The sequence below is a fragment of the Magnolia sinica genome, chromosome 10 (assembly GCF_029962835.1).
Source record: "Magnolia sinica isolate HGM2019 chromosome 10, MsV1, whole genome shotgun sequence".
NCBI classification, from domain to species: Eukaryota; Viridiplantae; Streptophyta; class Magnoliopsida; order Magnoliales; family Magnoliaceae; genus Magnolia; species Magnolia sinica.
Window position 1 is genome coordinate 2,200,803 of NC_080582.1, and position 15,030 is coordinate 2,215,832.

General features: G+C 45.9%; 1 non-coding gene across 1 annotated transcript; it reads left to right on the plus strand.

The window, feature by feature from the left end:
- The first annotated feature begins 13,850 nt into the window (after positions 1-13,850).
- On the plus strand, positions 13,851-13,955 carry LOC131217817 (small nucleolar RNA R71). The gene has a single exon (XR_009157407.1). It is a non-coding gene; the product is annotated as a small nucleolar RNA R71 (small nucleolar RNA).
- Positions 13,956-15,030: the final 1,075 nt, after the last annotated feature.

Below are 15,030 nucleotides of genomic sequence, written 5' to 3' on the forward strand. Positions count from 1 at the left end.
TTCTACGGTCTTTCCGGTCAAGTTTTGGCAACCTTCGCACCATATCCGGCATTTGCGCGCGATCTTAAGCCAGGTCCCGCACACCGACGTCGGCTCGATCCGAAACCTATGTCTTGGCGACCGCGTCGTCGCCGCGGTTCCAACGCCGTGACTTGCGCACCGAACCGATACCCAGGCAAGAAGATGTCGATCTGCGTTTATTCAGAAGAAACACCGCGCGTTGCGGATTTCGAGAGAATCTCTACACAATTAGTCCCACTAATTAAACATAAATGCAACCATACCTCAAAGTACCTCACCCATTCCCTCTTTTTCCAAAAGTCCACCATCTTTCCACCTCACCATTCCTCTTTTCTCATTTTCAACCTCAACCATCCCTCTTCTCCACCAATTTCAAACTAAACCATACCCCTCATCACTTCTTTCTTACAACCATCACTCCACCCATCCCTCCACCCATTATTTCTATCTCTCCCTCTCATTCTCTAGCAAATTTTCCAAATCCCATGAGAAATTTCACTCATCCAACACTCCTCTCTCAACTTCAAGTGTGGCCCACCCTCTCATCTCCAATCTCAACCATTCATCCTTCATCAATCTCCATTAAAAGTGAAGGTAAGGAGCTAAGGTGTCCAAGGGAGCTAGGAGAAGGAAGATAAGGTGGGTGTTTTTCCATTAATTTAAATTTTAGGGCCCACTTGTTGGTGGGACCCATTTGGATGTATGTGATTTAATCAAGAGGGCCCATAGTGGCGGGGTTCCTCTATCTCACCGTGTATCTCTCTCTTTATCTCTCTCTCATTCTTTCTTTGTAATGGTGTGGATCCCACCGATAGGTGTTACATCTCCTCCGTCCATCTACATCAGACGGTGTGGCCCACTCTATTATAGGTGATGATCCGCACCCTCTACTGTTGGGATGGGTCCAATGCATCTTTTATAGGTATATATATATATATATATATATATATATATATATATATATATATATATATATATATATATATATATATATATATATGTATGTTATATTTTATATACTTATGTATATAATATATAATATAATAAGTACTTATATATATATATATATACAATATAAGGTAAACATTAAATGTATATGTATATATATATATATATATATATATATATATATTGGTGGGCCACATTCACGTGGGACCCACCACATTTTTTTTGTGAATATATACAACCGTCCAGCGTCCGTTGCAACAATGGACTTTATAAAAAAAAAAAAAAAGAAAGGAGTGGAAAGGAGTGGTGGGCCACTCATGCAGGCCCCACCTTGATGTATATGTAAGATCCGAGCCGTCCATGTTGATCCTCAACTCATTTTAGGCGTTGAGCCGAAAAATGAAGTGGATCCCATTTTCTGGCAGGCCGTACCATAGGAAACAGTGTCCCTACCTTTGATTTGCTCCCTGATGCTCCTGTACATCTGAAAAAACTCTTGTAGATCGCTGGCCTCCTGTCTGAGTTCCATGTAATCTTTTCTTGCATGCTATCAAATTCACACCACAAAGTTGTGAGATGCACAAAAAACTAGAAAAAAAAAAAATGAATATGGGGGAAAAAAAAGCCATATTGATGTAGAACAATGCTCCCATGCACTGTGGTCCCACCTTGGTGCATCTCGACCATCAACACCGTGCATTTGATGGGTCCCCATCTTTCAGATATCCAAAATTCAATCGTATATGGAACTTGTGGGCCACATCATTGAAAATCATGTGAAGACATACTAAAACATATAAAATCATTGGTGGGGCCTACCTGAGGATCGTATCGAAGGTGGGCCCCCCACATGCTGGACATTTAAGATGGGACCCACATAATGGATGGTCCTGGATTGTGAATCACATCTCTGGGCCCCAAACACAAGAAAAAAAAAAAAAAAAAATTTAAACAAAGAAATATGGAGGGCGCCGCCGCTTTGACGGGCGGCCACGAGGCATGGTCCCACGGCGCCATTTGTGGGCCCCACCATGATGTATATTTCAGTAGGTCCACCGTCCATTTGGTGGGCCACCATTTGACATGGACCCCCCTCAAAAATCAGGTCAATCCAGCGCTCGGGCGGCCCACATCACAAGAAAAAGTGCGAATTGAACTCTACCATTGAAACCCTTTCTGGGTCCACAGAATTTTCAGATCAAGCTGAAAATTGTTGTTCCCCTCCTCCCTGGCCCGTGTGACCTTATGAATAAGTTGGATTTCAAATGAACATTTCAGTGGGCCTTACCCAAGGTCCAAGTGACCTTATGAATAGGTTGGATTTCAAATACATATTATGGTGGGCCCTAGGCCCATGTGGTGGAGCCATATTGATGTATTTCTGGCCATTAGGGAGGCCCACCTTGATATATATATAAGGCCCATGAGGTTAGGCCTATTCGACGTATTGGTGGCCCGATGTCGAGGCCCACTCTGATATATATAAGGGCCACGTTACGAGACCCATTGTGATGTTTTCAAAGGCTCATGGAGTATGACCCATTGCAATGTACATAAGGCCCACTAATGCGGCCCACTTGATTTATATAAGGCCCATATGAGATGGCCCATTTGATGTATCTGAGAACTATGGGTCGAGGCCCAATGAGATGTATATTAGTCCATTGCAATGTGTGATTTCCTATGGTTTGTGTAATGGTGCTTTATGGCGGGCTAAGCCTTGGGAACAATGTTGGTTTGACGTCCACATTGTAAGGACAATGTTGGTTAAATGTCCGCATTGTCATACTCCTTAAGGCCACTGATAGGTTCATACTTATACTCTGCAGGCCGTCTAGGCCCATTTCTGTGATATGCAGAGCCCATCCCTATATGCATGTTTAGTATAGATCCATGATTCATGATCATTCCCATCATATGTATGCCTGATGTGAGGAGTGACCGATCATAGCATATGCCTTCGGGCAGACTGTTTGTGGGCTCCCTGATAGGCTAAGTTGCCCCATATAAGTGTATGGTACACGCAGGACTGTTGCGTGACTGATAAGGTGATTCATGCACTTGCATTTGTGTGATTATAGTTACTGTATGCCCTAGCGACATCAGGGCCATAGCCTCCACAGACACATCGTGGATGGCAGGATTAGATACCTGAAATATTTGGTTCTAGCATACGGGCGCCATAGATGTCCCTGGATGAAAATCTCTAAACCCGATGGTACCAGAGGATGACTCCAACGTCGCGACCGAGTGGATATATGAGAGCATGAGGGCCGAATACCAGGAGGTCGCGTCTCCCACTGTGTTGTGGTCGGTTGGAAAGGGGTGTGGCCTTACTTGCCCGATGGTAGGGGCAATACTTGGCTGAGTTTGACCAGCTCGTGAATGGGTCCGCTATCGACATGCCAGATAGGCATTGGCAGACTATTGGTCAGGCGGATAGTGAGGTTTCTTATGCTCACTTGGACTATGCGGCTAGGAGAGCGGCAGTGCCACTTGGAGTGTACTAAGCCCCGGTGATTATCCAGAATGAGAACTGTACTGATATATGATGAGGAATGGCATGCTTGAGTTGCATCTCGCATCACATGGCTGTGTGAGGGCCGAGAGCATTCATATCTGGCACCGCATGGCCTGGGTACGGCTGATGGCACTCATGTGCTCATCACCATGATTCCGCATCACTCTGACCTTGCATTTTGAGCACGTTTATATTGCGCACACACTTACACCACCCTCTAAGCTTTCCATAAGCTTATGCACGATTGATGCGTGCAGGTGACGTCAGGACGCAGTCGCAGCCATAGTCTCGTTGTAGTTGGAGCGTGCAGCCGAGCTTCTGGAGTTCTGTTTCTTTTGATACATTGTATTTTATTTTCTTTCAGTCGTATTGTACTTAAAAAGTTTTTGATCATAGTGGATTTTGTAGTGGTGTTCTTGTGCTTATTGATTGTGGGTTATGCTTTTGTTATGCTCATTATGAATCAGACTAATGATTTGAAACCCTCCTTGTAGTATCCCAGGATCGGAACCTGGTAAATGGGTGTCGGGATCCGAGAATGGGGTTCTACGGAGGCTGTCGGCACCGGATTCGGTGATCGGGAATTTTGTGAGCCCGGTTTCCGAGTTCGGGGCGTGACACAACACATGCACCATGGTGGGTCCCATAGATAGACGGTGTGGATGAAACAAATGGGACCCGTGGAACTAGCTGCTGACGTTGAGAGAGAGAGAGAGAGAGACTGACTCACGTGGTGTTGCCCCATGGTGGGTCCCATAGAAATATTATATTATATTTCTAACGTCCCGGCCTTGGAAGGCCTGGACAGTAACATACATCACGGTGTTGCCCCCACACGTGGGGTGGGTCCCACGTACATGTTGGTGTGGCCCACTCCAAATGGATGGACGGCGTGGGTGGGTCCCCTGGACCCCACCGTCAGCACACGCCCACGTCAGTACACACACTCTATGTTAGCCACTCCCACTAGGGATCGATACCAAGACCTCAAGTGTTGAAACGGGGCATCTCCACTCAGTCTGCCAGTTGAGCTATGGATCTGGGTGTTTCAGGGAGGGCCCACCGTCCAGGGGTGGTGGACGGTCTGGATAGCCCATCTAAAAGAATGGATGGCATGGATGGATCCCATGGACCCCTGCTGTCTACAAAGCAGCTGCAGTTGCAGCTAAATGTAGAGTTGGGTCCCACGTACAGGCCAACCCTCTTTATGGCATATAATATAATATTATATATATTACCTTTTTTCTTTTTTTTTTTTGCAAGTGGCGAGTACACCCCACTGTCAGCTCTAACGGCTGGTGTCTAGCGTCCCTAGACCTGGACGGTATGGATACAACATAAACATCATGGTAGGTCCCACATAGACGTGGCCCACCCGATGGTATAATATATTATAATATATTTATTATACTATATTAAAAGAAAAGAAGAAAAAAGAGGTTAGTAGGGTGGTGCACTCCACCGTCAGTTCATACTCCACCGTACACCCCATTGTCGGTTAACACTTCACTATTGGCCACCTCCAGTGCTGGACGGTGTGGCATGTACCTCATCAAGGTAGGTCCCGCATGGCCCACCTGTTTTAGATCAACCTGGTATTTGTGTTTCTCATCATCCAGGCCCATTGGATGGCCTGGATAAAACAGATGGACGGCGCCGGTTAAAAGGGCATGATTAAGATAGGCCACACCATTTTGGATGGGTGGTCGGGGTGGATGATATCATGCATCAAGGTGGGCCACAAATCATCATATACAAGAGAGAAGAGAGGAAGGTGGAAAGAGGGAAAGAAAGATTGGAGATAACGGAGGGGCCCCGCCACTATGGGTCCCTCTTGTTACAAGGCGTATATCAAGGTCGGTCCCACATATATGGACCCTTAAATCAAACAAATGAAAGAAAGACAAAAATCCAAATCACCCACCGCCTTCTTCTTGCTCCCTTAGCTTCCTTTGCTCCTTAAATTCGATTCTAACAGAGGAGATGAGGTTTGGATGGTTGAGATGTGAGATGAAAGGATAGGAAAGGTGGGCCACACTTGTAGCTTGGAAGAGATGGGGAGAGGCTTGGACGTGTGGTGGTTTTTGGGTTTGCTTGGAATGAGATTTGAAAATGAATGAGAGAGAGGGTTGTAAAGAGAGAGGAGTGATGGGTGATGGATGTGGTGAGTGATGGGTATGTAAGAGACTTTTTGACTTTTGTGGCAAATGGTGTAAGGAAAGTATGAGCTTGTGTAAGAAACTTTTGACTTTAGGGTTACTTGGGGATGAGTGTGAGGTGATGTGTACTTAACATGTACTTGACATGATGAGATTGATTGATTGATTGATGTGACAAGTCGTAGAGATTCTCTCAAAATTCATACGCGCGGCGTTTTCCTCGCATCGAACGCTGTCCCACATTTCCTGGCCAGAGTATTGGATTGGCGCGCGAGACGTGGTATCGGAACCGCGGGGATGACGCGGTCGCTAGGGTACAAGTCCCGGGTCGAGTCAGCTCGGGTTGACGGCGTGTGACTCAGGGTCGCGCGCAAATACCGGTTAAGTGTCAAAGGTTGTAGGAATTTGACTGGGAAGACCGCGGAAGTTTACGGAATGGTACGGTATAGGATGCGGGTCTTACAGCTCTCCCCTCCTAATAAAAATTTTATTCTCGAAATTTACACAATCATCGCAAATAAGCAAAACTCATGAGGAATAAGAAACATAATCATCATCATATAACATCAGAGATAATATAGAAAATACAACACATAATCTATCATCAAAGAGATGGGCATAGCGCTCTCGAATCTCGGCCTCACGCTCCTAAGATGCCTCTTCAACAAAATGGTGACCCCACTGAATCTTCACCAACGGAATGACCTTGGTTCAGAGGACCTGCTCCTTCCGATCAAGGATACAGACTGGCTGCTCAATATAGGAAGCGTCCTCACGAACCTCTAACGACTGCCAATCAATAACAGGAATGATGTCTGACCCACACTTCCTCAACATAGAGACATGGAAAACGTTGTGGATGCCAGACAACTGAGATGGCAAGGCAAGCCGACAGGCCACGGCGCCAATGCCCCCAGTGATCTCAAAAGGTCCTATGAATCTCGGGGCAAGCTTGCCCTTCGCTCCAAATCGAACTACGCCCTTCATAGGGCGAGACCTTGAGATACACATGGTCCCCTACATCAAACTCCAAGGGACGACGCTGACGATCAGCAAAACTCTTCTGCCGACTCTAAGCTGTGCGCATCCTCTGCCTAATGATATTAATAGCCTCTGACGTCTCCTGCACAAGCTCGGTACCTAGAAGACGGCGTTCTCCAACCTCGGTTCAACAACTCGGTGATCTGCATGGTCTGCCGGATAGTGTCTCAAAAGGAGCTATGCCGATGGTCGCCTGATAACTGTTGTTGTATGCGAACTCAGCCAATCGCAGATGCTCATCCTAGCTACCCTCGAAATCAAGCATATCCTCAAGGATCTGGCTGACCCTCTCGGCCTGGCCATCAGTTTGCTGATGGTATGCAGTGCTGAGCTACAAATCAGTCCCCATCGCTTTCTGGAAGCTCCCCCAAAACTGAGATGTAAACCTCGGGTCTCGGTTAGAAACGATCGAGACTGGAACACCATGCAGTCTCACAATATTCTTGAGGAATAGTCTCGCAAGCCGGTCCAAAGGCCAAGTCGCACGAATCGCAAGAAAGTATGCCGACTTCGTCAGATAATCAACGACGACCCAGATGCCGTCATGACCACGCTGAGTCCTCAGCAAGCCCATAATGAAATCTGTCGACACGTGCTCCCATTTTCACATTGGGACGCTTAACGGCTGCAATAGACCAGGGGGTCTCTGATGATCGGCCTTGACACGCTGGCACGTGTCACACTCGGCCACAAAATTGGCGATCTGGCGCTTCATCCCCGCCCAAAAATACTATCGCCTCATATCACAGTACATCTTCGTCAAGTCAGCGTGGATAGAAAACCGCGATCGATGTGCCTCAGTCATAAAATCTCTGCATAACTCAGGAATATCCGGGACACATAATCGGCCTCTGAAGCGAAGTCCACCGTCTGAACCAATCTGTCAATCTGTCTGACTCTCGGATGCCGCCTCAGCCATATAACACTGCAACGACTCATCAGTCTACTGAGCCTGGATCACCCTTGCGATAAGAGAGGGTTGAATCGACGGGCTCGATAACTGCATGATAGAAGACTGCAGGCCGAACTCAAAATCATACTCTGTTATATCCTCAAGCATTCGCCACTCCTGAATCATCATATGCGCCACCAGGCCTCATAGCTGATGGCTAAGGGCATCTGTCACCACGTTCGCCTTGCCCGGGTGGTACTGAAGATTGAAGTCATAATCCTTCAGGAGCTCCATCCAGCGCCTCTGCCTCATGTTCAACTCAGACTGCGAGAAGAGGTACTTCAAGCTCTCATGGTCAGAGAAGAGCTCGAACCTAACCCCATAGAGATAGTGCCTCCACACCTTCAACGTGAAGACAACTGCAGCCAGCTCCAAATCATGCGTAGGGTAATTCAGCTCATGCCTCCACACCTTCAACGTGAAGGCCATTGGTCTCCCGTGCTGCATCAGGACAGCACCCAACCCAATATGCGAGGCATCAATAAATACAATAAATCCATCACTCTCAGAGGGAAGAGTGAGGACAGGAGCGGACGTGAGGCGGTCCTTCAACTCTATAAATGCTCGCTCGCAGGCGTCGCTCCAAATAAACTCCGCGCCCTTCCGATTCAACCTGGTCAGTGGGGCTGCAATACGAGAGAAGCCCTCAATGAAACGCCAGTAATAGCCCGCTAAACCAAGAAAACTACGTATATCGGACGCAGTCGTGGGCTGGCCGTACTGACGCATTGCCTCAACCTTTGAGGGGTCCACTGCGATGCCCTCCCTCGTCACCACGTGACTGAGGAACTTCACCTCCTCCTGCTAGAACTCGCACTTCTCCAGCTTTGCATATAACTAGTGTGTGCGGAGGGTCTGCAACGTAACCTCCAGATGCTGCCTGTGCTCCTTACGGGTCATCGAATAGATTAGAATGTCGTCGATGAAGACTACAACAAACTGATCGAGATAAGGGCGGAAGACCTCGTTCATCAACTGCATGAAGACCGCGGGTGCATTGGTCAGTCCGAAGGACATGACCTGGAACTCAAAATGACCGTAACACGTCCTGAAAGCCGTCTTCGGAATGTCCTCCTCTCGGACCCAAATCTGATGATAACCGGAACTCAGGTCAATCTTCGAAAAGAACTGTGCACCTTGCAGCTGATCAAACAAATCATCAATCCTCGGGAGCGGGTACTTGTTCTTGATCGTGACCTTGTTGAGCTCGCGGTAGACTATGCAGAGCCTCAATGAGCTATCCTTCTTCTTCACGAAGAGTACCAGTGCTCCCCACGGCGAACTGCTCGAACAGATAAAGTCCAACTCGCATAACTCGTCCAACTCCTTCTGCAGTTCCCGCAACTCAAACAGTATCATACGATACGGGGCCTTCAAAATAGGCGCGGTACCGGGCACAAGATCAATCTGAAACTCGGTGTGTCGGCGAGGCGGTAATCCCGAAATCTCTTGGAACACATCGGAAAAATCATAGACAATCGGCAACTGATCAATACAAGCGGCGACAGGCTCCTCAACGACACAGGACATCAAGCAAGACAATGGCTCTCCTTCGGGCTTTGCAACGAACTGAAACTGCAGCAAGCCTGGTATAGAGAACGTGACTGTCCTCGTGGAGTAATCCAAGATGGCGTGGTACTCGGCAAGCCAATCCATACACAAGCTAACGTCGAAATCTGACATCGGTAGCACATATAAGTCGGCGGGCAAGAAAATCTCTCCCACAAACACGGGACAAGACGAACAGAAGTGGCCTAATACTGTAGTCTTCCCCAAGGGCGTCAATACGGTCAACCCCTCTCGAGCAGACTCTGTCGGCAATCCAGTCGAACGACAGAATCCCTCAGACATAAACGAGTGTGAAGCACCGAAATCAAATAAAACTCGAGCGGAATCTAGCCTGAGTCGGGTAGGGAGGTGTATGTCCCCTCTAAGCGTGTTGCTGCTGCTGTCGTTGAGGTGGTCGAAACTGCTACCTTTGCTGTTGCGGCCTCGGAGGCTGGTGCTGATGCTACTGCTGAGGTGGCCTTGGTGGTGGGGGCTGTCGTCACTGCTGCTGTGGGGGTCTCTGCTGCTGGGGGCGGGGACACTTCCATATACGGTGCCCTGTCGCACCGCACCTAAAACAAGAGCCGGTGAACTGCCTCGGAGGTGGTGCTGGCCCTCGGAAGGCTGGGTGACCTATGCGCCTCTGCTGTGGTCGACCCTACTGGGAATCATCGGAAGGAGGCCCCATCACTAATGATGGCTCGAGGCGTTCCGAATCGAGAAAGGATGTTTTCTTTTAGGAATTTAATGACCGTGCGATGGTCATTCTTTCGACACGGAATCGCTTCGACCCATTTAGTGACATAATCCACGGCGAGCAAAATATACAGATTTCCAAACGATTGGGGGAATGGTCCCATGAAATCGATGCCCCAGCAATCAAATGCTTCAATGATAAGAATGGGATTCAAAGGCATCATATTTCGACGGGACAATGCTCCCAATTTCTGACAACGCTCACAAGCTTTGCAAAACTCATGAGTGTCCCTGAACATAGTGGGCCAGTAAAAGCCACACTGCAGAATCTTGGCCGTGGTCTTTTTAGCAGAAAAGTGACCTCCACAGGCCTCTGAGTGACAGAAGGAGATGACGCTCTGATGTTCATCGTCTGGTACACATCTCCTTAGAATTTGGTCCGCAATATTTAAATAAGTAAGGATCATCCCAGAAAAGTTACGCACCTCGGTGAAAAATTTCTTCTTATCTTACGCAGTCCAATTTGTCCGGTATAGCACCCGTAGCAAGATAATTAGCAATATCTAACCAAGGTGAATGGGAGACTACCAGCTGTTCATCAGGGAACATGTCATTGATATGGGTCGCCTCAAGGGAATCAGGGGTATTAAGGCGAGAAAGGTGATCAGCCACTACGTTCTCTACTCCCTTTTTATCTTTAATTTCCAAATCAAATTCTTGGAGTAGAAGGATCCATCTTATCAAGCGGGGCTTAGAATCATTCTTAGAAAGAAGATACTTCAGTGCCGCATGATCTGTATAGATAATGATTTTGGATCCGATCAGGTAGGACCTAAATTTATCCAAGGCGAACACTACGGCTAAGAGTTCCTTTTCCGTAGTCGAGTAGTTCACTTGGGCAGGATTTAGAGTCCTACTTGCGTAGTGAATGACGTAGGGCTTCTTGTCTTTTCTCTGGCCTAGGACCGCCCCAAGAGCATAATCAGAAGCGTCGCACATAAGCTCAAAAGGAAGGTTCCAGTCGGGTGGCTGCATGATAGGTGCAGTGGTTAACGTGCCCTTAAGCTTGGTGAAAGCTTCCTGGCATTGCTCAGTCCACTCGTACGGAACATCCTTTTGAAGAAGATTACATAAAGGACGAGAGAGAAGACTAAAGTCCTTTATGAATCGCCTGTAAAATCCTGCGTGTCCAGAAGGATCGCTCGTCTCTGATGTTCTTGGGTGGAGGTAGGTTAGAGATAAGATCGATTTTTGCCTTATCTACCTCGATTCCTTTGGACGAGATGATATGCCCAAGGACAATTCCCTTCTGAACCATAAAATGGCACTTCTCCCAATTAAGTACCAATTTCTTTTCTTCACATCTTTTCAGCACACATTTAAGGCTTTCCAGGCACTTGCTGAAAGATGGACCGTAAACAGAGAAGTCGTCCATGAAGACCTCTAGATATTGTCCTACCATATCAGAAAAGATACTAAGCATACATCGGAAAGGTGGCGGGGCATTACATAGTCCGAATGGCATCCTTCGATAGCAAAGGTGCCGTAGGGACATGTAAATGTGGTCTTTTCCTGGTCTTCGAGGGCTATCTCTATTGGTTGTAGCCCTAATATCCGTCAAGGAAACTGTAATAGGAATGACCTAACCTTTCCAGGATCTGATCAATGAATGGTAAAGGAAAGTGGTCTTTCCTCGTGACGGTATTCAACTTCCTGTAGTCAATGCACATTCTCCAACCAGTAGTGACTCTAGTTGGCACGAGTTCATTATTAGCATTGGCCACGATGGTGATTCCGGACTTCTTAGGGACCACTTGAGTTGGACTCACCCATTGACTATCAGATATAGGGTATATAATACCCACATCCAATAGTTTAAGAACCTCGGCCTTAACCACTTCCTTCATGTTGGGATTTAGTCTACGTTGTGGTTGCCGAGCGGTTTTTGCATTATCCTCAAGGTATATGTGATGAGTACAAATCGAGGGATCGATTCCTTTGAGGTCCGCTATCGTCCATCCCAGGGCTCCTTTATGCTCAATGAGAGTAGATATAAGCATACTCTCCTGTTCTTTCTCCAGGTGGGCAGAGATCACCACCGGGTATGTCTCATCTTGACCCAAATATGCATATTTCAAATCAGAGGGCAAAGGTTTTAGGTCAAGCTTCGGCGGCTTGAGGTTAGACGGTAGAGGCACTACATCAGTTGGTGGTAATTCTTCAAATTGTGGCCTCCATCGGTTAACTTCAAGTACCGGTGCAGTATCAAGCAAGGCGCACGTCTCCCTAATCATGTCATCATCAAAATCATGGGAGTGGGCCAGGCACGTCTCTAGATGGTCGGAGGATAAGGTCAGAGGTGTCGTATCTTCCACGAAAGAGTCAATCATGTTAATGTCGTGGAAATCGTCATCATCCTCTGAGTTGCTGCCGTTATTGAAAAAAATGTTTGACTCCAATGTCAAATTTCCAAAAAACATAGTCATGATACCATTCCTACAATTGATAATTGCATTTGACGTGGCAAGGAATGGGCGACCAAGAATGACGGGAATCTGAGTGCTCATGTTATTGATGGGTTCGGTGTCCAGGATGATAAAGTCTACAGGGTAGTAAAATCTATCAACTTGGACCAACACATCCTCAATTATCCCTCTTGGTACACGAACAGAGCGATCAGTCAGTTGTAGTGTGGTTAGGGTGGGTTTTAATTCACCCAAACCTAACTGTTTGTATACCGAGTAGGGAATCAGATTGACGCTCGCTCCTAAGTCAAGAAGTGCGTGATCAATTCGATGGTTCCCGATTACACATGATATGGTTGGCCTACCGGGTTCTTTGCAGCACGTCTTGCTTCAGGATGGCACTCACTTTCTCGGTCAAGAAGATTTTCTTTTGAATAATTTTCCGTCGCTTGGTCGTGCATAAGTCTTTTAGGAATTTGGCATATGAAGGTATCGTTTAACGACATCAAGTAGAGGAATGTTGACTTTCACTGTTTCAACACCTCTAAGATATCACTGAGAGTTAGAGAGAGGTTTTGGTGAAACCAACCGTTGGGGGAATGGAGCAACTGGCTTCTCTAGAAGTTCCGGTTCCACTTTTTGTGGGGCATCACTGGATCCATCATTGTTGTCCTCTTTTGGTTCTTGAGGCTTTTCGGGCCTAACCGGAAGAGTTTTATCAATGATCTTCCCACTCCTAAGAGTGGTGATGGATTTAGCATGTCCCATCTGATTTGAAGAGCTGGGATCATTATTCTCGTATTGCGGTTTAGGATTAGGGAGAGGTTGTGCAGGAAGCATCCCCTTTTCTATAACCGTCATACGAGAATCTATCTTTTGCATAAAATCTGTGATTCCCCGCATTGCCCAGCTCTTGTATGGGATTTTGAACCGGTTCCTCTTGAGGTTTCACTTGATTTGGATTTTGATTGAAGAAACCTGGAAGAGTCGCCGTTTGTCCATTCCTCCAACTAAAGTTTGGATGATTTTTCCAGCCAGGATTGTATGTGTTGGAGTTAGGTCCAGTAAAAGGTCTTTGATAGTTATTTACGGCATTGGCTTGTTCATTCAACACTCCTCGAAAGGCAGGTATTGTAGGACAGTTTTCAGTTGTGTGAATGTTGCAATCACAGATGCCGCAAACAATTTCATTGACCTTATCCTTCTTTCCTTCCATGGCCTCAACTTTCCTTATGAGCGTAGTCACTTTACACTTGAGATCATCCTCTTCTTTCAAGAGATATAATCCACCTTTCTCCTTTAATTGAGTCGGCCTAGACGTGGTGTTCGATTTTATGTAATAATCCCATGATTGTGTTTTTTCAGCAAGACTATCGAGGTAGTCCCATACCTCGTCGATATCTTTATTAATGAACTCTCCATTACACATTGTCTCGACCATTTGGCGCATGGAAGATGTCAGTCCATCATAGAAAAAATTTGTAATGCGCCACGTTTCAAATCCGTGTTGTGGGCATGAACTGACCAAATCTTTGAACCTTTCCCAACATTGAAAGAATGTTTCATCTTCCTTTTGGGCAAAGTTCATGATCGCTTTCGAGGGTAATCGTTTTATGATGTGGGAAGAATTTTTATATTCCCTCTGCATGTCGCTCCATGTGCCAATGGATCTAGGACGAGTGAATGTAACCACGTCTTAGCTTTCTCTTTTAAGGAAAAGGAAAGAGTTTCAGGCCTAATTGTATCCTCGGATACATTAGGAAAACATAATGTAGCTATAATTTCATCGAACTCTTTCAAATGTATATACTTTCCGATTCAAGTCCATGGAATTTGGGAAGGAGTTGGATAACTCCGGCTTGATGTCCATTTGTCCTGTATTTTCAGGAAAAATCATGCATGAGGGCGTACTCACTCCCGCCGGTTGTAGAAAATCTCGTAAAGTACGAGGCGGGGGTGCCTGTTGCACCTCATTTTCATCTTGGGTATCTTCTACCCTGGGTGGAAGTAGAGGAGGTTGGTCTTCAGCCATAACCTCAGTTAACTCAGGGGATTTCGAGCGGTGTCTAATCCTGCGATGGATAGTCAACCCCTCAACCAGTCCTCCTTCAGTTAAGAGACGTCGAGTGTTGTCACGGGCCCACTTGGGCATGAAAACACTCGCAGCCCTCAATTAAAAACCTAATCCTAAGAAAGGAAAAGAAAATCTAGAAGGAAAGAGAGAGTTGGAAAGAAATTACCAAATTGAAGTCCTAAGTTAAAAACCTGCAAAATAAAATAAAAATAAGTTAGATTCTAAAAAGAAAAATAGCAGTAAATTAATTTCTAAAAGAATGAATTCTTAAAAGAAAGTGGAGATTTCTAAACTAAATTAGGAAAGATCTAACTAGAAAGTAGATTATTAAAAGAGAACTGAAAGATAGGAAGTAGGGAAAGAGCTTACCAAATTAGAGATTTCTATCTTAAAGGCCTACGAAATAAGAGGGTTAGTTTCTAAACAAAAATCCTAAAAATAAATGAGGAAACAAATTAGATTTTAAAAAGAGTTAAAAATAGAAAGTGAAAAACAAAAGAGAAAAGTTTCGAAAATTAGAGGATTTTTCTAGAAAGGGAAATAACTACCCTAGTTTCTAAAAATAAATTGCTTCCTAAAAATAGAAAAAAGAAGACTAGAATTAA